This window comes from Hyla sarda, chromosome 4, assembly GCF_029499605.1.
Source record: "Hyla sarda isolate aHylSar1 chromosome 4, aHylSar1.hap1, whole genome shotgun sequence".
In the NCBI taxonomy this organism is placed as follows: Eukaryota; Metazoa; Chordata; class Amphibia; order Anura; family Hylidae; genus Hyla; species Hyla sarda.
The window spans coordinates 68927160-68951877 of NC_079192.1; the positions used below are offsets into that span (position 1 = coordinate 68927160).

Consider the following 24718-nt stretch of genomic DNA (forward strand, 5'->3'; position numbering starts at 1 on the left):
GCTCTTGATGAAAGCAAGCAAGCACACGATTAAGATTGTTTTCCGCATCTAAAGGTAAACAGCAAAAGACCATCCTTGATTACTCAATCACAATAGAAATTTTGCTTTTTAAAAAAACATATCATCATGTTTCCCCACAGGTGGCTAGCCCCAGTGGACTCCTAAGCCAGGGATAGTGGGTTCCAGTCCCATCTGGGATGCTTGCTTTTCTTCCCTCTTTAAGGTAACCAAGGGTGTGTTTTAGTTTCGTTAAATGTGTTCCACTGTCTTCTCTAATAATTCATGTCCAAGTTGCTTGTAAAGTCGATCTCGCAAAAACCAGATCTGATACTGATCATAGAAAGCACGCTTTTTAAAATAACATATCATCACGTTTCCCCACAGGTGGCTAGCCCCAGTGGACTCCTAAGCCAGGATAGTGGGTTCCAGTCCCATCTGGGGTGCTTGCTTTTCTTCCCTCTTTAAGGTAACAAAGGGTGTGTTTTAGTTTCATTAAATGTGTTCCACTGTGTTCTCTAATAATTCATGTCCAAGTTGCTTGTAAAGTCGATCTCGCAAAAGCCAGATCTGATACTGATCATAGAAAGCACCCTTGTAAAGCAGGCTTGTGAAGCACATGCAAAGCTCCAGTGGCGCAATCGGTCAGCGCACGGTACTTATAAAGCAGTAACTGTTGAGCAATGCCGAGGTTGTTAGTTCGAGCCTCACCTGGAGCATTCTTTTCTAACCTTTATTGTTATATAAAAACTGCAGTAGGGCAGCAAAGTCTTTTACCCGTTTTCCATGTATTGAAAGCAAATTATCAAAACGACACAACAAAAGAAGTTCTCGCTCTCGTCCTAAGAAAGCAGGCACGTTATTAAGATTGTTTTCCCGATTGGAAAACAAACGCTAAAAGACCAGCCTTGATAACTTTTTAACATGAGAATATTTGATTGTAAACTAACTATCATCATACTGCAAACATCCAGCCCCAGTGGCCTAATGGATAAGGCACTGGCCTCCTAAGCCAGGGATTGAGGGTTCGAGTCCCATCTGGGGTGTATGCTTTCCTTCTCTATACCAGGTATCCATCAATGAGTTTTAGTTCAAGATAAAATGTGATTGATTGGCTTCTCTAATGATTCTCTTGCTTGTGAATTCAATCTTGCAAAATCTGGTACCATGCTTATCATGGAAACAATCCATCTGTAGCCATTCAATGCCTTCTGGCTGCTGTTGAAATGAGACAACAAAGGAAAGCCTCGCTCTTGACGAAAGCAAGCAAGCACACGATTAAGATTGTTTTCCGCATCTAAAGGTAAACAGCAAAAGACCATCCTTGATTACTCAATCACAATAGAAAATTTGCTTTTTAAAAAAACATATCTTCATGTTTCCCCACAGGTGGCTAGCCCCAGTGGACTCCTAAGCCAGGGATAGTGGGTTCCAGTCCCATCTGGGGTGCTTGCTTTTCTTCCCTCTTTAAGGTAACCAAGGGTGTGTTTTAGTTCTGTTAAATGTGTTCCACTGTCTTCTCTAATAATTCATGTCCAAGTTGCTTGTAAAGTCGATCTCGCAAAAGCCAGATCTGATACTGATCACAGAAAGCACGCTTTTTAAAAAAAACATATCATCACGTTTCCCCACAGGTGGCTAGCACCAGTGGACTCCTAAGCCAGAGATAGTGGGTTCCAGTCCCATCTGGGATGCTTCCTTTTCTTCCCTCTTTAAGGTAACCAAGGGTGTGTTTTAGTTCTGTTAAATGTGTTAGACTGTCTTCTCTAATAATTCATGTCCAAGTTGCTTGTAAAGTCGATCTCGCAAAAGCCAGATCTGATACTAATCATAGAAAGCACGCTTTTAAAAAAAAACATATCATCACGTTTCCCCACAGGTGGCTAGCCCCAGTGGACTCCTAAGCCAGAGATAGTGGGTTCCAGTCCCATCTGGGATGCTTGCTTTTCTTCCCTCTTTAAGGTAACCAAGGGTGTGTTTTAGTTTCGTTAAATGTGTTCCACTGTCTTCTCTAATAATTCATGTCCAAGTTGCTTGTAAAGTCGATCTCGCAAAAACCAGATCTGATACTGATCATAGAAAGCACGCTTTTTAAAATAACATATCATCACGTTTCCCCACAGGTGGCTAGCCCTAGTGGACTCCTAAGCCAGGGATAGTGGGTTCCAGTCCCATCTGGGGTGCTTGCTTTTCTTCCCTCTTTAAGGTAACAAAGGGTGTGTTTTAGTTTCATTAAATGTGTTCCACTGTCTTCTCTAATAATTCATGTCCAAGTTGCTTGTAAAGTCGATCTCGCAAAAGCCAGATCTGATACTGATCATAGAAAGCACCCTTGTAAAGCAGGCTTGTGAAGCACATGCAAAGCTCTAGTGGCGCAATCGGTCAGCGCGTGGTACTTATATAGCAGTAACTGTTGAGCAATGCCGAGGTTGTGAGTTCGAGCCTCACCTGGAGCATTCTTTTCTAACCTTTATTGTTATATAAAAACTGCAGTAGGGCAGCAAAGTCTTTTACCCGTTTTCCATGTATTGTAAGCAAATTATCAAAACGACACAACAAAAGAAGTTCTCGCTCTCGTCCTAAGAAAGCAGGCACGTTATTAAGATTGTTTTCCCGATTGGAAAACAAATGGTAAAAGACCGGCCTTGATAACTTTTTAACATGAGAATATTTGATTGTAAACTAACTATCATCAAGCTGCATACATCCAGCCCCAGTGGACTAATGGATAAGGCACTGGCCTCCTAAGCCAGGGATTGTGGGTTCAAGTCCCATCTGGGGTGTATGCTTTCCTTCACTATACCAGGTATCCATCAATGAGTTTTAGTTCAAGATAAAATGTGATTGATTGGCTTCTCTAATGATTCTCTTCCTTGTGAAGTCAATCTTGCAAAATCTGGTACCATGCTTATCATGGAAACAATCCATCTGTAGCCATTCAATGCCTTCTGGCTGCTGTTGGAATGAGACAACAAAGGAAAGCCTCGCTCTTGACAAAAGCAAGCAAGCACACGATTAAGATTGTTTTCCGCATCTAAAGGTATACAGCAAAAGACCATCCTTGATTACTCAATCACAATAGAAATTTTGCTTTTTAAAAAAACATATCATCATGTTTCCCCACAGGTGGCTAGCCCCAGTGGACTCCTAAGCCAGGGATAGTGGGTTCCAGTCCCATCTGGGGTGCTTGCTTTTCTTCCCTCTTTAAGGTAACCAAGGGTGTGTTTTAGTTTCATTAAATGTGTTCCACTGTCTTCTCTAATAATTCATGTCCAAGTTGCTTGTAAAGTCGATCTCGCAAAAGCCAGATCTGATACTGATCATAGAAAGCACGCTTTTTAAAAAAAAACATATCATCACGTTTCCCCACCGGTGGCTATCCCCAGTGGACTCCTAAGCCAGGGATAGTGGGTTCCAGTCCCATCTGGGGTGCTTGCTTTTCTTCACTCTTTAAGGTAACCAAGCGTGTGTTTTAGTTTTGTTAAATGTGTTCCACTGTCTTCTCTAATAATTCATGTCCAAGTTGCTTGTAAAGTCGATCTCGCAAAAACCAGATCTGATACTGATCATAGAAAGCACGCTTTTTAAAATAACATATCATCACGTTTCCCCACAGGTGGCTAGCCCCAGTGGACTCCTAAGCCAGGGATAGTGGGTTCCAGTCCCATCTGGGGTGCTTGCTTTTCTTCCCTCTTTAAGGTAACAAAGGGTGTGTTTTAGTTTCATTAAATGTGTTCCACTGTCTTCTCTAATAATTCATGTCCAAGTTGCTTGTAAAGTCGATCTTGCAAAAGCCAGATCTGATACTGATCATAGAAAGCACCCTTGTAAAGCAGGCTTGTAAAGCAGGCTTGTGAAACACATGCAAAGCTCCAGTGGAGCAATCGGTCAGCGCGCGGTACTTATAAAGCAGTAACTGTTGAGCAATGCTGAGGTTGTGAGTTCGAGTCTCACCTGGAGCATTCTTTTCTAACCTTTATTGTTATATAAAAACTGCTGTAGGGCAGCAAAGTCTTTTACCCGTTTTCCATGTATTGTAAGCAAATTATCAAAACGACACAACAAAAGAAGTTATCGCTCTCGTCCTAAGAAAGCAGGCACGTTATTAAGATTGTTTTCCCGATTGGAAAACAAACGGTAAAAAACCAGCCTTGATAACTTTTTAACATGAGAATATTTGATTGTAAACTAACTATCATCATACTGCATACATCCAGCCCCAGTGGCCTAATGGATAAGGCACTGGCCTCCTAAGCCAGGGATTGTGGGTTCAAGTTCCATCTGGGGTGTATGCTTTCCTTCGCTATACCAGGTATCAATCAATGAGTTTTAGTTCAAGATAAAATGTGATTGATTGGCTTCTCTAATGGTTCTCTTCCTTGTGAATTCAATCTTGCAAAATCTGGTACCATGCTTATCATGGAAACAATCCATCTGTAGCCATTCAATGCCTTCTGGCTGCTGATGGAATGAGACAACAAAGGAAAGCCTCGCTCTTGACGAAAGCAAGCAAGCACACGATTAAGATAGTTTTCCGCATCTAAAGGTATACAGCAAAAGACCATCCTTGATTACTCAATCACAATAGAAATTTTGCTTTTTAAAAAAATATATCATCATGTTTCCCCACAGGTGGCTAGCCCCAGTGGACTCCTAAGCCAGGAATAGTGGGTTCCAGTCCCATCTGGGGTGCTTGCTTTTCTTCCCTCTTTAAGGTAACCAAGGGTGTGTTTTAGTTCTGTTAAATGTGTTCCACTGTCTTCTCTAATAATTCATGTCCAAGTTGCTTGTAAAGTCGATCTCGCAAAAGCCAGATCTGATACTGATCATAGAAAGCACGCTTTTTAAAAAAAACATATCATCACGTTTCCCCACCGGTGGCTATCCCCAGTGGACTCCTAAGCCAGGTATAGTGGGTTCCAGTCCCATCTGGGGTGCTTGCTTTTCTTCACTCTTTAAGGTAACCAAGGGTGTGTTTTAGTTTTGTTAAATGTGTTCCACTGTCTTCTCTAATAATTCATGTCCAAGTTGCTTGTAAAGTCGATCTCGCAAAAACCAGATCTGATACTGATAATAGAAAGCACGCTTTTTAAAATAACATATCATCACGTTTCCCCACAGGTGGCTAGCCCCAGTGGACTCCTAAGCCAGGGATAGTGGGTTCCAGTCCCATCTGGGGTGCTTGCTTTTCTTCCCTCTTTAAGCTAACCAAGGGTGTGTTTTAGTTTCATTAAATGTGTTCCACTGTCTTCTCTAATAATTCATGTCCAAGTTGCTTGTAAAGTCGATCTCGCAAAAGCCAGATCTGATACTGATCATAGAAAGCACCCTTGTAAAGCAGGCTTGTGAAGCACATGCAAAGCTCCAGTGGCGCAATCAGTCAGCGCGCGGTACTTATAAAGCAGTAACTGTTGAGCAATGCCGAGGTTGTGAGTTCGAGCCTCACCTGGAGCATTCTTTTCTAACCTTTATTGTTATATAAAAACTGCAGTAGGGCAGCAAAGTCTTTTACCCGTTTTCCATGTATTGCAAGCCAATTATCAAAACGACACAAAAAAAGAAGTTCTAGCTCTCGTCATAAGAAAGCAGGCATGTTATTAAGATTGTTTTCCCGATTGGAAAACAAACGGTAAAAGACCAGCCTTGATAACTTTTTAACATGAGAATATTTGATTGTAAACTAACTATCATCATACTGCAAACATCCAGCCCCAGTGGCCTAATGGATAAGGCACTGGCCTCCTAAGCCAGGGATTGTGGGTTCGAGTCCCACCTGGGGTGTATGCTTTCCTTCTCTATACCAGGTATCCATCAATGAGGTTTAGTTCAAGATAAAATGTGATTGATTGGCTTCTCTAATGATTCTCTTCCTTGTGAATTCAATCTTGCAAAATCTGGTACCATGCTTATCATGGAAACAATCCATCTGTAGCCATTCAATGCCTTCTGGCTGCTGTTGGAATGAGACAACAAAGGAAAGCCTCGCTCTTGACGAAAGCAAGCAAGCACACGATTAAGATTGTTTTCCGCATCTAAAGGTAAACAGCAAAAGACCATCCTTGATTACTCAATCACAAAAGAAATTTTGCTTTTTAAAAAAACATATCATCATGTTTACCCACAGGTGGCTAGCCCCAGTGGACTCCTAAGCCAGGTATAGTGGGTTCCAGTCCCATCTGGGGTGCTTGCTTTTCTTCCCTCTTTAAGGTAACCAAGGGTGTGTTTTAGTTTCGTTAAATGTGTTCCACTGTCTTCTCTAATAATTCATGTCCAAGTTGCTTGTAAAGTCGATCTCGCAAAAACCAGATCTGATACTGATCATAGAAAGCACGCTTTTTAAAAAAACATATCATCACGTTTCCCCACAGGTGGCTAGCCTCAGTGGACTCCTAAGCCAGGGATAGTGGGTTCCAGTCCCATCTGGGGTGCTTGCTTTTCTTCCCTCTTTAAGGTAACAAAGGGTGTGTTTTAGTTTCGTTAAATGTGTTCCACTGTCTTCTCTAATAATTCATGTCCAAGTTGCTTGTAAAGTCGATCTCGCAAAAGCCAGATCTGATACTGATCATAGAAAGCACCCTTGTAAAGCAGGCTTGTGAAGCACATGCAAAGCTCCAGTGGCGCAATCGGTCAGCGCGCGGTACTTATAAAGCAGTAACTGTTGAGCAATGCCGAGGTTGTGAGTTCGAGCCTCACCTGGAGCATTCTTTTCTAACCTTTATTGTTATATAAAAACTGCAGTAGGGCAGCAAAGTCTTTTACCCGTTTTCCATGTAGTGCAAGCCAATTATCAAAACGACACAACAAAAGAAGTTCTAGCTCTCGTCATAAGAAAGCAGGCATGTTATTAAGATTGTTTTCCCGATTGGAAAACAAACGGTAAAAGACCAGCCTTGATAACTTTTTAACATGAGAATATTTCATTGTAAACTAACTATCATCATACTGCAAATATCAAGCCCCAGTGGCCTAATGGATAAGACACTGGCCTCCTAAGCCAGGGATTGTGGGTTCGAGTCCCATCTGGGGTGTATGCTTTCTTTCTCTATACCAGGTATCCATCAATGAGTTTTAGTTCAAGATAAAATGTGATTGATTGGCTTCTCTAATGATTCTCTTCCTTGTGAAGTCAATCTTGCAAAATCTGGTACCATGCTTATCATGGAAACAATCCATCTGTAGCCATTCAATGCCTTCTGGCTGCTGTTGGAATGAGACAACAAAGGAAAGCCTCGCTCTTGACGAAAGCAAGCAAGCACACGATTAAGATTGTTTTCCGCATCTAAAGGTAAACAGCAAAAGACCATCCTTGATTACTCAATCACAATAGAAAATTTGCTTTTTTTAAAAACATATCATCATGTTTCCCCACAGGTGGCTAGCCCCAGTGGACTCCTAAGCCAGGGATAGTGGGTTCCTGTCCCATCTGGGGTGCTTGCTTTTCTTCCCTCTTTAAGGTAACCAAGGGTGTGTTTTAGTTCTGTTAAATGTGTTCCACTGTCTTCTCTAATAATTCATGTCCAAGTTGCTTGTAAAGTCGATCTCGCAAAAGCCAGATCTGATACTGATCATAGAAAGCACGCTTTTAAAAAAAACATATCATCACTTTTCCCCACCGGTGGCTATCCCCAGTGGACTCCTAAGCCAGGGATAGTGGGTTCCAGTCCCATCTGGGGTGCTTGCTTTTCTTCCCTCTTTAAGGTAACCAAGGGTGTGTTTTAGTTTCGTTAAATGTGTTCCACTGTCTTCTCTAATAATTCATGTCCAAGTTGCTTGTAAAGTCGATCTCGCAAAAACCAGATCTGATACTGATCATAGAAAGCACGCTTTTTGAAATAACATATCATCACGTTTCCCCACAGGTGGCTAGCCTCAGTGGACTCCTAAGCCAGGGATAGTGGGTTCCAGTCCCATCTGGGGTGCTTGCTTTTCTTCCCTCTTTAAGGTAACAAAGGGTGTGTTTTAGTTTCGTTAAATGTGTTCCACTGTCTTCTCTAATAATTCATGTCCAAGTTGCTTGTAAAGTCGATTTCGCAAAAGCCAGATCTGATACTGATCATAGAAAGCACCCTTGTAAAGCAGGCTTGTGAAGCACATGCAAAGCTCCAGTGGCGCAATCGGTCAGCGCGCGGTGCTTATAAAGCAGTAACTGTTGAGCAATGCTGAGGTTGTGAGTTCGAGCCTCACCAGGAGCATCTTTTTCTAACCTTTATTGTTATATAAAAACTGCAGTAGGGCAGCAAAGTCTTTTACCCGTTTTCCATGTATTGCAAGCAAATTATCAAAACGACACAACAAAAGAAGTTCTCAATCTCGTCCTAAGAAAGCAGGCACGTTATTAAGATTGTTTTCCCGATTGGAAAACAAACGGTAAAAGACCAGCCTTGATAACTTTTTAACATGAGAATATTTGATTGTAAACTAACTATCATCATACTGCAAACATCCAGCTCCAGTGGCCTAATGGATAAGGCACTGGCCTCCTAAGCCAGGGATTGTGGGTTCGAGTCCCATCTGGGGTGTATGCTTTCCTTCTCTATACCAGGTATCCATCAATGAGTTTTAGTTCAAGATAAAATGTGATTGATTGGCTTCTCTAATGGTTCTCTTCCTTGTGAATTCAATCTTGCAAAATCTGGTACGATGCTTATCATGGAAACAATCCATCTGTAGCCATTCAATGCCTTCTGGCTGCTGTTGGAATGAGACAACAAAGGAAAGCTTCGCTCTTGACGAAAGCAAGCAAGCACACGATTAAGATTGTTTTCCGCATCTAAAGGTAAACAGCAAAAGACCATCCTTGATTACTCAATCACAATAGAAATTTTGCTTTTTAAAAAAACATATCATCATGTTTCCCCACAGGTGGCTAGCCCCAGTGGACTCCTAAGCCAGGGATAGTGGGTTCCAGTCCCATCTGGGGTGCTTGCTTTTCTTCCCTCTTTAAGGTAACCAAGGGTGTGTTTTAGTTCTGTTAAATGTGTTCCACTGTCTTCTCTAATAATTCATGTCCAAGTTGCTTGTAAAGTCGATCTCGCAAAAGCCAGATCTGATACTGATCATAGAAAGCACGCTTTTAAAAAAAAACATATCATCACGTTTCCTCACCGGTGGCTAGCCCCAGTGGACTCCTAGGCCAGGGATAGTGGGTTCCAGTCCCATCTGGGGTGCTTGCTTTTCTTCCCTCTTTAAGGTAACCAAGGGTGTGTTTTAGTTTCGTTAAATGTGTTCCACTGTCTTCTCTAATAATTCATGTCCAAGTTGCTTGTAAAGTCGATCTCGCAAAAACCAGATCTGATACTGATCATAGAAAGCACGCTTTTTAAAAAAACATATCATCACGTTTCCCCACAGGTGGCTAGCCCCAGTGGACTCCTAAGCCAGGGATAGTGGGTTCCAGTCCCATCTGGGGTGCTTGCTTTTCTTCCCTCTTTAAGGTAACAAAGGGTGTGTTTTAGTTTCATTAAATGTGTTCCACTGTCTTCTCTAATAATTCATGTCCAAGTTGCTTGTAAAGTTGATCTCGCAAAAGCCAGATCTGATACTGATCATAGAAAGCACCCTTGTAAAGCAGGCTTGTGAAGAACATGCAAAGCTCCAGTGGCGCAATCGGTCAGCGCGCGGTACTTATAAAGCAGTAACTGTTGAGCAATGCCGAGGTTGTGAGTTCGAGCCTCACCTGGAGCATTGTTTTCTAACCTTTATTGTTATATAAAAACTGCAGTAGGGCAGCAAAGTCTTTTACCCGTTTTCCATGTATTGCAAGCAAATTATCAAAACGACACAACAAAAGAAGTTCTCGCTCTCGTCCTAAGAAAGCAGGCACGTTATTAAGATTGTTTTCCCGATTGGAAAACAAACAGTAAAAGACCAGCCTTGATAACTTTTTAACATGAGAATATTTGATTGTAAACTAACTATCATCATACTGCAAACATCCAGCTCCAGTGGCCTAATGGAGAAGGCAATGGCCTCCTAAGCCAGGGATTGTGGGTACGAGTCCCATCTGGGGTGTATGCTTTCCTTCTCTATACCAGGTATCCATCAATGAGTTTTAGTTCAAGATAAAATGTGATTGATTGGCTTCTCTAATGGTTCTCTTCCTTGTGAATTCAATCTTGCAAAATCTGGTACCATGCTTATCATGGAAACAATCCATCTGTAGCCATTCAATGCCTTCTGGCTGCTGATGGAATGAGACAACAAAGGAAAGCCTCGCTCTTGACGAAAGCAAGCAAGCACACGATTAAGATTGTTTTCCGCATCTAAAGGTAAACAGCAAAAGACCATCCTTGATTACTCAATCACAATAGAAATTTTGCTTTTTAAAAAAACATATCATCATGTTTCCCCACAGGTGGCTAGCCCCAGTGGACTCCTAAGCCAGGGATAGTGGGTTCCAGTCCCATCTGGGATGCTTGCTTTTCTTCCCTCTTTAAGGTAACCAAGGGTGTGTTTTAGTTTCGTTAAATGTGTTCCACTGTCTTCTCTAATAATTCATGTACAAGTTGCTTGTAAAGTCGATCTCGCAAAAACCAGATCTGATACTGATCATAGAAAGCACGCTTTTTAAAATAACATATCATCACGTTTCCCCACAGGTGGCTAGCCCCAGTGGACTCCTAAACCAGGATAGTGGGTTCCAGTCCCATCTGGGGTGCTTGCTTTTCTTCCCTCTTTAAGGTAACAAAGGGTGTGTTTTAGTTTCATTAAATGTGTTCCACTGTCTTCTCTAATAATTCATGTCCAAGTTGCTTGTAAAGTCGATCTCGCAAAAGCCAGATCTGATACTGATCATAGAAAGCACCCTTGTAAAGCAGGCTTGTGAAGCACATGCAAAGCTCCAGTGGCGCAATCGGTCAGCGCGCGGTACTTATAAAGCAGTAACTGTTGAGCAATGCCGAGGTTGTTAGTTCGAGCCTCACCTGGAGCATTCTTTTCTAACCTTTATTGTTATATAAAAACTGCAGTAGGGCAGCAAAGTCTTTTACTCGCTTTCCATGTATTGCAAGCAAATTATCAAAACGACACAACAAAAGAAGTTCTCGCTCTCGTCCTAAGAAAGCAGGCACGTTATTAAGATTGTTTTCCCGATTGGAAAACAAACGCTAAAAAACCAGCCTTGATATCTTTTTAACATGAGAATATTTGATTGTAAACTAACTATCATCATACTGCAAACATCCAGCCCCAGTGGCCTAATGGATAAGGCACTGGCCTCCTAAGCCAGGGATTGTGGGTTCGAGTCCCACCTGGGGTGTATGCTTTCCTTCTCTATACCAGGTATCCATCAATGAGGTTTAGTTCAAGATAAAATGTGATTGATTGGCTTCTCTAATGATTCTCTTCCTTGTGAATTCAATCTTGCAAAATCTGGTACCATGCTTATCATGGAAACAATCCATCTGTAGCCATTCAATGCCTTCTGGCTGCTGTTGGAATGAGACAACAAAGGAAAGCCTCGCTCTTGACGAAAGCAAGCAAGCACACGATTAAGATTGTTTTCCGCATCTAAAGGTAAACAGCAAAAGACCATCCTTGATTACTCAATCACAAAAGAAATTTTGCTTTTTAAAAAAACATATCATCATGTTTACCCACAGGTGGCTAGCCCCAGTGGACTCCTAAGCCAGGTATAGTGGGTTCCAGTCCCATCTGGGGTGCTTGCTTTTCTTCCCTCTTTAAGGTAACCAAGGGTGTGTTTTAGTTTCGTTAAATGTGTTCCACTGTCTTCTCTAATAATTCATGTCCAAGTTGCTTGTAAAGTCGATCTCGCAAAAACCAGATCTGATACTGATCATAGAAAGCACGCTTTTTAAAAAAACATATCATCACGTTTCCCCACAGGTGGCTAGCCTCAGTGGACTCCTAAGCCAGGGATAGTGGGTTCCAGTCCCATCTGGGGTGCTTGCTTTTCTTCCCTCTTTAAGGTAACAAAGGGTGTGTTTTAGTTTCGTTAAATGTGTTCCACTGTCTTCTCTAATAATTCATGTCCAAGTTGCTTGTAAAGTCGATCTCGCAAAAGCCAGATCTGATACTGATCATAGAAAGCACCCTTGTAAAGCAGGCTTGTGAAGCACATGCAAAGCTCCAGTGGCGCAATCGGTCAGCGCGCGGTACTTATAAAGCAGTAACTGTTGAGCAATGCCGAGGTTGTGAGTTCGAGCCTCACCTGGAGCATTCTTTTCTAACCTTTATTGTTATATAAAAACTGCAGTAGGGCAGCAAAGTCTTTTACCCGTTTTCCATGTAGTGCAAGCCAATTATCAAAACGACACAACAAAAGAAGTTCTAGCTCTCGTCATAAGAAAGCAGGCATGTTATTAAGATTGTTTTCCCGATTGGAAAACAAACGGTAAAAGACCAGCCTTGATAACTTTTTAACATGAGAATATTTCATTGTAAACTAACTATCATCATACTGCAAATATCAAGCCCCAGTGGCCTAATGGATAAGACACTGGCCTCCTAAGCCAGGGATTGTGGGTTCGAGTCCCATCTGGGGTGTATGCTTTCTTTCTCTATACCAGGTATCCATCAATGAGTTTTAGTTCAAGATAAAATGTGATTGATTGGCTTCTCTAATGATTCTCTTCCTTGTGAAGTCAATCTTGCAAAATCTGGTACCATGCTTATCATGGAAACAATCCATCTGTAGCCATTCAATGCCTTCTGGCTGCTGTTGGAATGAGACAACAAAGGAAAGCCTCGCTCTTGACGAAAGCAAGCAAGCACACGATTAAGATTGTTTTCCGCATCTAAAGGTAAACAGCAAAAGACCATCCTTGATTACTCAATCACAATAGAAAATTTGCTTTTTTTAAAAACATATCATCATGTTTCCCCACAGGTGGCTAGCCCCAGTGGACTCCTAAGCCAGGGATAGTGGGTTCCTGTCCCATCTGGGGTGCTTGCTTTTCTTCCCTCTTTAAGGTAACCAAGGGTGTGTTTTAGTTCTGTTAAATGTGTTCCACTGTCTTCTCTAATAATTCATGTCCAAGTTGCTTGTAAAGTCGATCTCGCAAAAGCCAGATCTGATACTGATCATAGAAAGCACGCTTTTAAAAAAAACATATCATCACTTTTCCCCACCGGTGGCTATCCCCAGTGGACTCCTAAGCCAGGGATAGTGGGTTCCAGTCCCATCTGGGGTGCTTGCTTTTCTTCCCTCTTTAAGGTAACCAAGGGTGTGTTTTAGTTTCGTTAAATGTGTTCCACTGTCTTCTCTAATAATTCATGTCCAAGTTGCTTGTAAAGTCGATCTCGCAAAAACCAGATCTGATACTGATCATAGAAAGCACGCTTTTTGAAATAACATATCATCACGTTTCCCCACAGGTGGCTAGCCTCAGTGGACTCCTAAGCCAGGGATAGTGGGTTCCAGTCCCATCTGGGGTGCTTGCTTTTCTTCCCTCTTTAAGGTAACAAAGGGTGTGTTTTAGTTTCGTTAAATGTGTTCCACTGTCTTCTCTAATAATTCATGTCCAAGTTGCTTGTAAAGTCGATTTCGCAAAAGCCAGATCTGATACTGATCATAGAAAGCACCCTTGTAAAGCAGGCTTGTGAAGCACATGCAAAGCTCCAGTGGCGCAATCGGTCAGCGCGCGGTGCTTATAAAGCAGTAACTGTTGAGCAATGCTGAGGTTGTGAGTTCGAGCCTCACCAGGAGCATCTTTTTCTAACCTTTATTGTTATATAAAAACTGCAGTAGGGCAGCAAAGTCTTTTACCCGTTTTCCATGTATTGCAAGCAAATTATCAAAACGACACAACAAAAGAAGTTCTCAATCTCGTCCTAAGAAAGCAGGCACGTTATTAAGATTGTTTTCCCGATTGGAAAACAAACGGTAAAAGACCAGCCTTGATAACTTTTTAACATGAGAATATTTGATTGTAAACTAACTATCATCATACTGCAAACATCCAGCTCCAGTGGCCTAATGGATAAGGCACTGGCCTCCTAAGCCAGGGATTGTGGGTTCGAGTCCCATCTGGGGTGTATGCTTTCCTTCTCTATACCAGGTATCCATCAATGAGTTTTAGTTCAAGATAAAATGTGATTGATTGGCTTCTCTAATGGTTCTCTTCCTTGTGAATTCAATCTTGCAAAATCTGGTACGATGCTTATCATGGAAACAATCCATCTGTAGCCATTCAATGCCTTCTGGCTGCTGTTGGAATGAGACAACAAAGGAAAGCTTCGCTCTTGACGAAAGCAAGCAAGCACACGATTAAGATTGTTTTCCGCATCTAAAGGTAAACAGCAAAAGACCATCCTTGATTACTCAATCACAATAGAAATTTTGCTTTTTAAAAAAACATATCATCATGTTTCCCCACAGGTGGCTAGCCCCAGTGGACTCCTAAGCCAGGGATAGTGGGTTCCAGTCCCATCTGGGGTGCTTGCTTTTCTTCCCTCTTTAAGGTAACCAAGGGTGTGTTTTAGTTCTGTTAAATGTGTTCCACTGTCTTCTCTAATAATTCATGTCCAAGTTGCTTGTAAAGTCGATCTCGCAAAAGCCAGATCTGATACTGATCATAGAAAGCACGCTTTTAAAAAAAAACATATCATCACGTTTCCTCACCGGTGGCTAGCCCCAGTGGACTCCTAGGCCAGGGATAGTGGGTTCCAGTCCCATCTGGGGTGCTTGCTTTTCTTCCCTCTTTAAGGTAACCAAGGGTGTGTTTTAGTTTCGTTAAATGTGTTCCACTGTCTTCTCTAATAATTCATGTCCAAGTTGCTTGTAAAGTCGATCTCGCAAAAACCAGATCTGATACTGATCATAGAAAGCACGCTTTTTAAAAAAACATATCATCACGTTTCCCCACAGGTGGCTAGCCCCAGTGGACTCCTAAGCCAGGGATAGTGGGTTCCAGTCCCATCTGGGGTGCTTGCTTTTCTTCCCTCTTTAAGGTAACAAAGGGTGTGTTTTAGTTTCATTAAATGTGTTCCACTGTCTTCTCTAATAATTCATGTCCAAGTTGCTTGTAAAGTTGATCTCGCAAAAGCCAGATCTGATACTGATCATAGAAAGCACCCTTGTAAAGCAGGCTTGTGAAGAACATGCAAAGCTCCAGTGGCGCAATCGGTCAGCGCGCGGTACTTATAAAGCAGTAACTGTTGAGCAATGCCGAGGTTGTGAGTTCGAGCCTCACCTGGAGCATTGTTTTCTAACCTTTATTGTTATATAAAAACTGCAGTAGGGCAGCAAAGTCTTTTACCCGTTTTCCATGTATTGCAAGCAAATTATCAAAACGACACAACAAAAGAAGTTCTCGCTCTCGTCCTAAGAAAGCAGGCACGTTATTAAGATTGTTTTCCCGATTGGAAAACAAACAGTAAAAGACCAGCCTTGATAACTTTTTAACATGAGAATATTTGATTGTAAACTAACTATCATCATACTGCAAACATCCAGCTCCAGTGGCCTAATGGAGAAGGCAATGGCCTCCTAAGCCAGGGATTGTGGGTACGAGTCCCATCTGGGGTGTATGCTTTCCTTCTCTATACCAGGTATCCATCAATGAGTTTTAGTTCAAGATAAAATGTGATTGATTGGCTTCTCTAATGGTTCTCTTCCTTGTGAATTCAATCTTGCAAAATCTGGTACCATGCTTATCATGGAAACAATCCATCTGTAGCCATTCAATGCCTTCTGGCTGCTGATGGAATGAGACAACAAAGGAAAGCCTCGCTCTTGACGAAAGCAAGCAAGCACACGATTAAGATTGTTTTCCGCATCTAAAGGTAAACAGCAAAAGACCATCCTTGATTACTCAATCACAATAGAAATTTTGCTTTTTAAAAAAACATATCATCATGTTTCCCCACAGGTGGCTAGCCCCAGTGGACTCCTAAGCCAGGGATAGTGGGTTCCAGTCCCATCTGGGATGCTTGCTTTTCTTCCCTCTTTAAGGTAACCAAGGGTGTGTTTTAGTTTCGTTAAATGTGTTCCACTGTCTTCTCTAATAATTCATGTACAAGTTGCTTGTAAAGTCGATCTCGCAAAAACCAGATCTGATACTGATCATAGAAAGCACGCTTTTTAAAATAACATATCATCACGTTTCCCCACAGGTGGCTAGCCCCAGTGGACTCCTAAACCAGGATAGTGGGTTCCAGTCCCATCTGGGGTGCTTGCTTTTCTTCCCTCTTTAAGGTAACAAAGGGTGTGTTTTAGTTTCATTAAATGTGTTCCACTGTCTTCTCTAATAATTCATGTCCAAGTTGCTTGTAAAGTCGATCTCGCAAAAGCCAGATCTGATACTGATCATAGAAAGCACCCTTGTAAAGCAGGCTTGTGAAGCACATGCAAAGCTCCAGTGGCGCAATCGGTCAGCGCGCGGTACTTATAAAGCAGTAACTGTTGAGCAATGCCGAGGTTGTTAGTTCGAGCCTCACCTGGAGCATTCTTTTCTAACCTTTATTGTTATATAAAAACTGCAGTAGGGCAGCAAAGTCTTTTACTCGCTTTCCATGTATTGCAAGCAAATTATCAAAACGACACAACAAAAGAAGTTCTCGCTCTCGTCCTAAGAAAGCAGGCACGTTATTAAGATTGTTTTCCCGATTGGAAAACAAACGCTAAAAAACCAGCCTTGATATCTTTTTAACATGAGAATATTTGATTGTAAACTAACTATCATCATACTGCAAACATCCAGCCCCAGTGGCCTAATGGATAAGGCACTGGCCTCCTAAGCCAGGGATTGTGGGTTCGAGTCCCATCTGGGATGTATGCTTTCCTTCTCTATACCAGGTATCCATCAATGAGTTTTAGTTCAAGATAAAATGTGATTGATTGGCTTCTCTAATGATTCTCTTCCTTGTGAATTCAATCTTGCAAAATCTGGTACCATGCTTATCATTGAAACAATCCATCTGTAGCCATTCAATGCCTTCTGGCTGCTGTTGGAATGAGACAACAAAGGAAAGCCTCGCTCTTGACGAAAGCAAGCAAGCACACGATTAAGATTGTTTTCCGCATCTAAAGGTAAACAGCAAAAGACCATCCTTGATTACTCAATCACAATAGAAATTTTGCTTTTTAAAAAAACATATCATCATGTTTCCCCACAGGTGGCTAGCCCCAGTGGACTCCTAAGCCAGGGATAGTGGGTTCCAGTCCCATCTGGGGTGCTTGTTTCTCTTCCCTCTTTAAGGTAACCAAGGGTGTGTTTTAGTTCTGTTAAATGTGTTCCACTGTCTTCTCTAATAATTCATGTCCAAGTTGCTTGTAAAGTCGATCTCGCAAAAGCCAGATCTGATACTGATCACAGAAAGCACGCTTTTTAAAAAAAACATGTCATCACGTTTCCCCACAGGTGGCTAGCCCCAGTGGACTCCTAAGCCAGAGATAGTGGGTTCCAGTCCCATCTGGGATGCTTGCTTTTCTTCCCTCTTTAAGGTAACCAAGGGTGTGTTTTAGTTTCGTTAAATGTGTTCCACTGTCTTCTTTAATAATTCATGTCCAAGTTGCTTGTAAAGTCGATCTCGCAAAAACCAGATCTGATACTGATCATAGAAAGCACGCTTTTTAAAATAACATATCATCACGTTTCCCCACAGGTGGCTAGCCCTAGTGGACTCCTAAGCCAGGGATAGTGGGTTCCAGTCCCATCTGGGGTGCTTGCTTTTCTTCCCTCTTTAAAGTAACAAAGGGTGTGTTTTAGTTTCATTAAATGTGTTCCACTGTCTTCTCTAATAATTCATGTCCAAGTTGCTTGTAAAGTCGATCTCGCAAAAGCCAGATCTGATACTGATCATAGAAAGCACCCTTGTAAAGCAGGCTTGTGAAGCACATGCAAAGCTCCAGTGGTGCAATCGGTCAGTGCGCGGTACTTATAAAGCAGTAACTGTTGAGCAATGCCGAGGTTGTGAGTTCAAGCCTCACCTGGAGCATTCTTTTCTAACCTTTATTGTTATATTAAAACTGCAGTAGGGCAGCAAAGTCTTTTACCCGTTTTCCATGTATTGCAAGCAAATTATCAAAACGACACAACAAAAGAAGTTCTAGCTCTTGTCATAAGAAAGCACGCATGTTATTAAGATTGTTTTCCCGATTGGAAAACAAACGGTAAAAGACCAGCCTTGATAACTTTTTAACATGAGAATATTTGATTGTAAACTAACTATCATCATACTGCAAACATTCAGCCCCAGTGGCCTAATGGATAAGGCACTGGCCTCCTAAGTCAGGGATTGTGGGTTCGAGTCCCATCTGGGGTGTATGCTTTCCTTCTCTATACCAGGTATCCATCAATGAGTTTTAGTTCAAGATAAAATTTGATTGATTGGCTTCTCTAATGATTCTCTTCCTTGTGAAGTCAATCTTGCAAAATCTGGTACCATGCTTATCATGGAAACAATCCATCTGTAGCCATTCAATGCCTTCTGGCTGCTGTTGGAATGAGACAACAAAGGAAAGCCTCGCTCTTGACGAAAGCAAGCAAGCACACGATTAAGATTGTTTTCCGCATCTAAAGGTAAACAGCAAAAGACCATCCTTGATTACTCAATCACAATAGAGAATTTGCTTTTTTTAAAAACATATCATCATGTTTCCCCTCAGGTGGCTAGCCCCAGTGGACTCCTAAGCCAGGGATAGGGGGTTCCAGTCCCATCTGGGGTGCTTGCTTTTCTTCCCTCTTTAAGGTAACCAAGGGTGTGTTTTAGTTCTGTTAAATGTGTTCCACTGTCTTCTCTAATAATTCATGTCCAAGTTGCTTGTAAAGTCGATCTCGCAAAAGCCAGATCTGATACTAATCATAGAAAGCACGCTTTTAAAAAAAAACATATCATCACGTTTCCCCACAGGTGGCTAGCCCCAGTGGACTCCTAAGCCAGAGATAGTGGGTTCCAGTCCCATCTGGGATGCTTGCTTTTCTTCCCTCTTTAAGGTAACCAAGGGTGTGTTTTAGTTTCGTTAAATGTGTTCCACTGTCTTCTCTAATAATTCATGTCCAAGTTGCTTGTAAAGTCGATCTCGCAAAAAACAGATCTGATACTGATCATAGAAAGCACGCTTTTTAAAATAACATATCATCACGTTTCCCCACAGGTGGCTAGCCCCAGTGGACTCCTAAGCCAGGGATAGTGGGTTCCAGTCCCATCTGGGGTGCTTGCTTTTCTTCCCTCTTTAAAGTAACAAAGGGTGTGTTTTAGTTTCATTAAATGTGTTCCACTGTCTTCTCTAATAATTCATGTCCAAGTTGCTTGTAAAGTCGATCTCGCAAAATTCAGATCTGATACTGATCATAGAAAGCACCCTTGTAAAGCAGGCTTGTGAAACACATGCAAAGCTCCAGTGGCGCAATCGGTCAGCGCGCGGTACTTATAAAGCAGTAACTGTTGAGCAATGCCGAGGTTGTGAGTTCGAGCCTCACCTGGAGCATTGTTTTCTAACCTTTATTGTTATATAAAAACTGCAGTAGGGCAGCAAAGTCTTTTACCCGTTTTCCATGTATTGCAAGCAAATTATCAAAACGACACAACAAAAGAAGTTCTCGCTCTCGTCCTAAGAAAGCAGGCACGTTATTAAGATTGTTTTCCCGATTGGAAAACAAACGGTAAAAGACAAGCCTTGATAACTTTTTAACATGAGAATATTTCATTGTAAACTAACTATCTATCATCATACTGCAAACATCCAGCTCCAGTGGCCTAATGGAGAAGGCACTGGCCTCCTAAGCCAGGGATTGTGGGTTCGAGTCCTATCTGGGGTGTATGCTTTCCTTCTCTATACCAGGTATCCATCAATGAGTTTTAGTTCAAGATAAAATGTGATTGATTGGCTTCTCTAATGGTTCTCTTCCTTGTGAATTCAATCTTGCAAAATCTGGTACCATGCTTATCATGGAAACAATCCATCTGTAGCCATTTAATGCCTTCTGGCTGCTGATGGAATGAGACAACAAAGGAAAGCCTCGCTCTTGATGAAAGCAAGCAAGCACACGATTAAGATTGTTTTCCGCATCTAAAGGTAAACAGCAAAAGACCATCCTTGATTACTCAATCACAATAGAAATTTTGCTTTTTAAAAAAACATATCATCATGTTTCCCCACAGGTGGCTAGCCCCAGTGGACTCCTAAGCCAGGGATAGTGGGTTCCAGTCCCATCTGGGATGCTTGCTTTTCTTCCCTCTTTAAGGTAACCAAGGGTGTGTTTTAGTTTCGTTAAATGTGTTCCACTGTCTTCTCTAATAATTCATGTCCAAGTTGCTTGTAAAGTCGATCTCGCAAAAACCAGATCTGATACTGATCATAGAAAGCACGCTTTTTAAAATAACATATCATCACGTTTCCCCACAGGTGGCTAGCCCCAGTGGACTCCTAAGCCAGGATAGTGGGTTCCAGTCCCATCTGGGGTGCTTGCTTTTCTTCCCTCTTTAAGGTAACAAAGGGTGTGTTTTAGTTTCATTAAATGTGTTCCACTGTGTTCTCTAATAATTCATGTCCAAGTTGCTTGTAAAGTCGATCTCGCAAAAGCCAGATCTGATACTGATCATAGAAAGCACCCTTGTAAAGCAGGCTTGTGAAGCACATGCAAAGCTCCAGTGGCGCAATCGGTCAGCGCACGGTACTTATAAAGCAGTAACTGTTGAGCAATGCCGAGGTTGTTAGTTCGAGCCTCACCTGGAGCATTCTTTTCTAACCTTTATTGTTATATAAAAACTGCAGTAGGGCAGCAAAGTCTTTTACCCGTTTTCCATGTATTGAAAGCAAATTATCAAAACGACACAACAAAAGAAGTTCTCGCTCTCGTCCTAAGAAAGCAGGCACGTTATTAAGATTGTTTTCCCGATTGGAAAACAAACGCTAAAAGACCAGCCTTGATAACTTTTTAACATGAGAATATTTGATTGTAAACTAACTATCATCATACTGCAAACATCCAGCCCCAGTGGCCTAATGGATAAGGCACTGGCCTCCTAAGCCAGGGATTGAGGGTTCGAGTCCCATCTGGGGTGTATGCTTTCCTTCTCTATACCAGGTATCCATCAATGAGTTTTAGTTCAAGATAAAATGTGATTGATTGGCTTCTCTAATGATTCTCTTGCTTGTGAATTCAATCTTGCAAAATCTGGTACCATGCTTATCATGGAAACAATCCATCTGTAGCCATTCAATGCCTTCTGGCTGCTGTTGAAATGAGACAACAAAGGAAAGCCTCGCTCTTGACGAAAGCAAGCAAGCACACGATTAAGATTGTTTTCCGCATCTAAAGGTAAACAGCAAAAGACCATCATTGATTACTCAATCACAATAGAAAATTTGCTTTTTAAAAAAACATATCTTCATGTTTCCCCACAGGTGGCTAGCCCCAGTGGACTCCTAAGCCAGGGATAGTGGGTTCCAGTCCCATCTGGGGTGCTTGCTTTTCTTCCCTCTTTAAGGTAACCAAGGGTGTGTTTTAGTTCTGTTAAATGTGTTCCACTGTCTTCTCTAATAATTCATGTCCAAGTTGCTTGTAAAGTCGATCTCGCAAAAGCCAGATCTGATACTGATCACAGAAAGCACGCTTTTTAAAAAAAACATATCATCACGTTTCCCCACAGGTGGCTAGCACCAGTGGACTCCTAAGCCAGAGATAGTGGGTTCCAGTCCCATCTGGGATGCTTCCTTTTCTTCCCTCTTTAAGGTAACCAAGGGTGTGTTTTAGTTCTGTTAAATGTGTTAGACTGTCTTCTCTAATAATTCATGTCCAAGTTGCTTGTAAAGTCGATCTCGCAAAAGCCAGATCTGATACTAATCATAGAAAGCACGCTTTTAAAAAAAAACATATCATCACGTTTCCCCACAGGTGGCTAGCCCCAGTGGACTCCTAAGCCAGAGATAGTGGGTTCCAGTCCCATCTGGGATGCTTGCTTTTCTTCCCTCTTTAAGGTAACCAAGGGTGTGTTTTAGTTTCGTTAAATGTGTTCCACTGTCTTCTCTAATAATTCATGTCCAAGTTGCTTGTAAAGTCGATCTCGCAAAAAACAGATCTGATACTGATCATAGAAAGCACGCTTTTTAAAATAACATATCATCACGTTTCCCCACAGGTGGCTAGCCCCAGTGGACTCCTAAGCCAGGGATAGTGGGTTCCAGTCCCATCTGGGGTGCTTGCTTTTCTTCCCTCTTTAAAGTAACAAAGGGTGTGTTTTAGTTTCATTAAATGTGTTCCACTGTCTTCTCTAATAATTCATGTCCAAGTTGCTTGTAAAGTCGATCTCGCAAAATCCAGATCTGATACTGATCATAGAAAGCACCCTTGTAAAGCAGGCTTGTGAAACACATGCAAAGCTCCAGTGGCGCAATCGGTCAGCGCGCGGTACTTATAAAGCAGTAACTGTTGAGCAATGCCGAGGTTGTGAGTTCGAGCCTCACCTGGAGCATTGTTTTCTAACCTTTATTGTTATATAAAAACTGCAGTAGGGCAGCAAAGTCTTTTACCCGTTTTCCATGTATTGCAAGCAAATTATCAAAACGACACAACAAAAGAAGTTCTCGCTCTCGTCCTAAGAAAGCAGGCACGTTATTAAGATTGTTTTCCCGATTGGAAAACAAACGGTAAAAGACAAGCCTTGATAACTTTTTAACATGAGAATATTTCATTGTAAACTAACTATCTATCATCATACTGCAAACATCCAGCTCCAGTGGCCTAATGGAGAAGGCACTGGCCTCCTAAGCCGGGGATTGTGGGTTCGAGTCCTATCTGGGGTGTATGCTTTCCTTCTCTATACCAGGTATCCATCAATGAGTTTTAGTTCAAGATAAAATGTGATTGATTCGCTTCTCTAATGGTTCTCTTCCTTGTGAATTCAATCTTGCAAAATCTGGTACCATGCTTATCATGGAAACAATCCATCTGTAGCCATTCAATGCCTTCTGGCTGCTGATGGAATAAGACAACAAAGGAAAGCCTCGCTCTTGACGAAAGCAAGCAAGCACACGATTAAGATTGTTTTCCGCATCTAAAGGTAAACAGCAAAAGACCATCCTTGATTACTCAATCACAATAGAAATTTTGCTTTTTAAAAAAACATATCATCATGTTTCCCCACAGGTGGCTAGCCCCAGTGGACTCCTAAGCCAGGGATAGTGGGTTCCAGTCCCATCTGGGATGCTTGCTTTTCTTCCCTCTTTAAGGTAACCAAGGGTGTGTTTTAGTTTCGTTAAATGTGTTCCACTGTCTTCTCTAATAATTCATGTCCAAGTTGCTTGTAAAGTCGATCTCGCAAAAACCAGATCTGATACTGATCATAGAAAGCACGCTTTTTAAAATAACATATCATCACGTTTCCCCACAGGTGGCTAGCCCCAGTGGACTCCTAAGCCAGGATAGTGGGTTCCAGTCCCATCTGGGGTGCTTGCTTTTCTTCCCTCTTTAAGGTAACAAAGGGTGTGTTTTAGTTTCATTAAATGTGTTCCACTGTGTTCTCTAATAATTCATGTCCAAGTTGCTTGTAAAGTCGATCTCGCAAAAGCCAGATCTGATACTGATCATAGAAAGCACCCTTGTAAAGCAGGCTTGTGATGCACATGCAAAGCTCCAGTGGCGCAATAGGTCAGCGCACGGTACTTATAAAGCAGTAACTGTTGAGCAATGCCGAGGTTGTTAGTTCGAGCCTCACCTGGAGCATTCTTTTCTAACCTTTATTGTTATATAAAAACTGCAGTAGGGCAGCAAAGTCTTTTACCCGTTTTCCATGTATTGAAAGCAAATTATCAAAACGACACAACAAAAGAAGTTCTCGCTCTCGTCCTAAGAAAGCAGGCACGTTATTAAGATTGTTTTCCCGATTGGAAAACAAACGCTAAAAGACCAGCCTTGATAACTTTTTAACATGAGAATATTTGATTGTAAACTAACTATCATCATACTGCAAACATCCAGCCCCAGTGGCCTAATGGATAAGGCACTGGCCTCCTAAGCCAGGGATTGTGGGTTCGAGTCCCATCTGGGGTGTATGCTTTCCTTCTCTATACCAGGTATCCATCAATGAGTTTTAGTTCAAGATAAAATGTGATTGATTGGCTTCTCTAATGATTCTCTTCCTTGTGAATTCAATCTTGCAAAATCTGGTACCATGCTTATCATGGAAACAATCCATCTGTAGCCATTCAATGCCTTCTGGCTGCTGTTGGAATGAGACAACAAAGGAAAGCCTCGCTCTTGACGAAAGCAAGCAAGCACACGATTAAGATTGTTTTCCGCATCTAAAGGTAAACAGCAAAAGACCATCCTTGATTACTCAATCACAATAGAAAATTTGCTTTTTAAAAAAACATATCTTCATGTTTCCCCACAGGTGGCTAGCCCCAGTGGACTCCTAAGCCAGGGATAGTGGGTTCCAGTCCCATCTGGGGTGCTTGCTTTTCTTCCCTCTTTAAGGTAACCAAGGGTGTGTTTTAGTTCTGTTAAATGTGTTCCACTGTCTTCTCTAATAATTCATGTCCAAGTTGCTTGTAAAGTCGATCTCGCAAAAGCCAGATCTGATACTGATCACAGAAAGCACGCTTTTTAAAAAAAACATATCATCACGTTTCCCCACAGGTGGCTAGCACCAGTGGACTCCTAAGCCAGAGATAGTGGGTTCCAGTCCCATCTGGGATGCTTCCTTTTCTTCCCTCTTTAAGGTAACCAAGGGTGTGTTTTAGTTTCGTTAAATGTGTTCCACTGTCTTCTCTAATAATTCATGTCCAAGTTGCTTGTAAAGTCGATCTCGCAAAAAC

The 24718-nt window shown here is 41.8% G+C and overlaps 29 non-coding genes across 29 annotated transcripts; all 29 read left to right on the forward strand.

Moving 5' to 3' along the window:
* Positions 1 to 623: 623 nt before the first annotated feature.
* Positions 624 to 716, forward strand: TRNAI-UAU (transfer RNA isoleucine (anticodon UAU)). Its single transcript is given in 2 exon segments — positions 624 to 661; positions 681 to 716. It is a non-coding gene; the product is annotated as a tRNA-Ile (tRNA).
* A 254-nt stretch (positions 717 to 970) lies between these two features.
* On the forward strand, positions 971 to 1043 carry TRNAR-CCU (transfer RNA arginine (anticodon CCU)). Its single transcript has one exon. It is a non-coding gene; the product is annotated as a tRNA-Arg (tRNA).
* A 1317-nt stretch (positions 1044 to 2360) lies between these two features.
* TRNAI-UAU (transfer RNA isoleucine (anticodon UAU)) lies at positions 2361 to 2453 on the forward strand. Its single transcript is given in 2 exon segments — positions 2361 to 2398; positions 2418 to 2453. It is a non-coding gene; the product is annotated as a tRNA-Ile (tRNA).
* Positions 2454 to 2707: 254 nt separating this feature from the next.
* On the forward strand, positions 2708 to 2780 carry TRNAR-CCU (transfer RNA arginine (anticodon CCU)). The gene has a single exon. It is a non-coding gene; the product is annotated as a tRNA-Arg (tRNA).
* Positions 2781 to 3866: 1086 nt separating this feature from the next.
* Positions 3867 to 3959, forward strand: TRNAI-UAU (transfer RNA isoleucine (anticodon UAU)). Its single transcript is given in 2 exon segments — positions 3867 to 3904; positions 3924 to 3959. It is a non-coding gene; the product is annotated as a tRNA-Ile (tRNA).
* Positions 3960 to 4213: 254 nt separating this feature from the next.
* TRNAR-CCU (transfer RNA arginine (anticodon CCU)) lies at positions 4214 to 4286 on the forward strand. Its single transcript has one exon. It is a non-coding gene; the product is annotated as a tRNA-Arg (tRNA).
* A 1072-nt stretch (positions 4287 to 5358) lies between these two features.
* TRNAI-UAU (transfer RNA isoleucine (anticodon UAU)) lies at positions 5359 to 5451 on the forward strand. Its single transcript is given in 2 exon segments — positions 5359 to 5396; positions 5416 to 5451. It is a non-coding gene; the product is annotated as a tRNA-Ile (tRNA).
* A 254-nt stretch (positions 5452 to 5705) lies between these two features.
* TRNAR-CCU (transfer RNA arginine (anticodon CCU)) lies at positions 5706 to 5778 on the forward strand. Its single transcript has one exon. It is a non-coding gene; the product is annotated as a tRNA-Arg (tRNA).
* Positions 5779 to 6605: 827 nt separating this feature from the next.
* TRNAI-UAU (transfer RNA isoleucine (anticodon UAU)) lies at positions 6606 to 6698 on the forward strand. The gene is given in 2 exon segments: positions 6606 to 6643; positions 6663 to 6698. It is a non-coding gene; the product is annotated as a tRNA-Ile (tRNA).
* A 254-nt stretch (positions 6699 to 6952) lies between these two features.
* TRNAR-CCU (transfer RNA arginine (anticodon CCU)) lies at positions 6953 to 7025 on the forward strand. Its single transcript has one exon. It is a non-coding gene; the product is annotated as a tRNA-Arg (tRNA).
* A 1418-nt stretch (positions 7026 to 8443) lies between these two features.
* On the forward strand, positions 8444 to 8516 carry TRNAR-CCU (transfer RNA arginine (anticodon CCU)). Its single transcript has one exon. It is a non-coding gene; the product is annotated as a tRNA-Arg (tRNA).
* A 1072-nt stretch (positions 8517 to 9588) lies between these two features.
* TRNAI-UAU (transfer RNA isoleucine (anticodon UAU)) lies at positions 9589 to 9681 on the forward strand. The gene is given in 2 exon segments: positions 9589 to 9626; positions 9646 to 9681. It is a non-coding gene; the product is annotated as a tRNA-Ile (tRNA).
* A 1153-nt stretch (positions 9682 to 10834) lies between these two features.
* TRNAI-UAU (transfer RNA isoleucine (anticodon UAU)) lies at positions 10835 to 10927 on the forward strand. The gene is given in 2 exon segments: positions 10835 to 10872; positions 10892 to 10927. It is a non-coding gene; the product is annotated as a tRNA-Ile (tRNA).
* A 254-nt stretch (positions 10928 to 11181) lies between these two features.
* On the forward strand, positions 11182 to 11254 carry TRNAR-CCU (transfer RNA arginine (anticodon CCU)). Its single transcript has one exon. It is a non-coding gene; the product is annotated as a tRNA-Arg (tRNA).
* Positions 11255 to 12081: 827 nt separating this feature from the next.
* Positions 12082 to 12174, forward strand: TRNAI-UAU (transfer RNA isoleucine (anticodon UAU)). Its single transcript is given in 2 exon segments — positions 12082 to 12119; positions 12139 to 12174. It is a non-coding gene; the product is annotated as a tRNA-Ile (tRNA).
* Positions 12175 to 12428: 254 nt separating this feature from the next.
* Positions 12429 to 12501, forward strand: TRNAR-CCU (transfer RNA arginine (anticodon CCU)). Its single transcript has one exon. It is a non-coding gene; the product is annotated as a tRNA-Arg (tRNA).
* Positions 12502 to 13919: 1418 nt separating this feature from the next.
* Positions 13920 to 13992, forward strand: TRNAR-CCU (transfer RNA arginine (anticodon CCU)). The gene has a single exon. It is a non-coding gene; the product is annotated as a tRNA-Arg (tRNA).
* A 1072-nt stretch (positions 13993 to 15064) lies between these two features.
* TRNAI-UAU (transfer RNA isoleucine (anticodon UAU)) lies at positions 15065 to 15157 on the forward strand. Its single transcript is given in 2 exon segments — positions 15065 to 15102; positions 15122 to 15157. It is a non-coding gene; the product is annotated as a tRNA-Ile (tRNA).
* A 1153-nt stretch (positions 15158 to 16310) lies between these two features.
* On the forward strand, positions 16311 to 16403 carry TRNAI-UAU (transfer RNA isoleucine (anticodon UAU)). Its single transcript is given in 2 exon segments — positions 16311 to 16348; positions 16368 to 16403. It is a non-coding gene; the product is annotated as a tRNA-Ile (tRNA).
* Positions 16404 to 16657: 254 nt separating this feature from the next.
* TRNAR-CCU (transfer RNA arginine (anticodon CCU)) lies at positions 16658 to 16730 on the forward strand. Its single transcript has one exon. It is a non-coding gene; the product is annotated as a tRNA-Arg (tRNA).
* A 1072-nt stretch (positions 16731 to 17802) lies between these two features.
* TRNAI-UAU (transfer RNA isoleucine (anticodon UAU)) lies at positions 17803 to 17895 on the forward strand. Its single transcript is given in 2 exon segments — positions 17803 to 17840; positions 17860 to 17895. It is a non-coding gene; the product is annotated as a tRNA-Ile (tRNA).
* Positions 17896 to 18149: 254 nt separating this feature from the next.
* On the forward strand, positions 18150 to 18222 carry TRNAR-CCU (transfer RNA arginine (anticodon CCU)). The gene has a single exon. It is a non-coding gene; the product is annotated as a tRNA-Arg (tRNA).
* Positions 18223 to 19294: 1072 nt separating this feature from the next.
* TRNAI-UAU (transfer RNA isoleucine (anticodon UAU)) lies at positions 19295 to 19387 on the forward strand. Its single transcript is given in 2 exon segments — positions 19295 to 19332; positions 19352 to 19387. It is a non-coding gene; the product is annotated as a tRNA-Ile (tRNA).
* Positions 19388 to 19645: 258 nt separating this feature from the next.
* On the forward strand, positions 19646 to 19718 carry TRNAR-CCU (transfer RNA arginine (anticodon CCU)). Its single transcript has one exon. It is a non-coding gene; the product is annotated as a tRNA-Arg (tRNA).
* Positions 19719 to 20544: 826 nt separating this feature from the next.
* TRNAI-UAU (transfer RNA isoleucine (anticodon UAU)) lies at positions 20545 to 20637 on the forward strand. The gene is given in 2 exon segments: positions 20545 to 20582; positions 20602 to 20637. It is a non-coding gene; the product is annotated as a tRNA-Ile (tRNA).
* Positions 20638 to 20891: 254 nt separating this feature from the next.
* TRNAR-CCU (transfer RNA arginine (anticodon CCU)) lies at positions 20892 to 20964 on the forward strand. The gene has a single exon. It is a non-coding gene; the product is annotated as a tRNA-Arg (tRNA).
* Positions 20965 to 22281: 1317 nt separating this feature from the next.
* TRNAI-UAU (transfer RNA isoleucine (anticodon UAU)) lies at positions 22282 to 22374 on the forward strand. The gene is given in 2 exon segments: positions 22282 to 22319; positions 22339 to 22374. It is a non-coding gene; the product is annotated as a tRNA-Ile (tRNA).
* Positions 22375 to 23531: 1157 nt separating this feature from the next.
* TRNAI-UAU (transfer RNA isoleucine (anticodon UAU)) lies at positions 23532 to 23624 on the forward strand. Its single transcript is given in 2 exon segments — positions 23532 to 23569; positions 23589 to 23624. It is a non-coding gene; the product is annotated as a tRNA-Ile (tRNA).
* Positions 23625 to 23878: 254 nt separating this feature from the next.
* On the forward strand, positions 23879 to 23951 carry TRNAR-CCU (transfer RNA arginine (anticodon CCU)). Its single transcript has one exon. It is a non-coding gene; the product is annotated as a tRNA-Arg (tRNA).
* Positions 23952 to 24718: the final 767 nt, after the last annotated feature.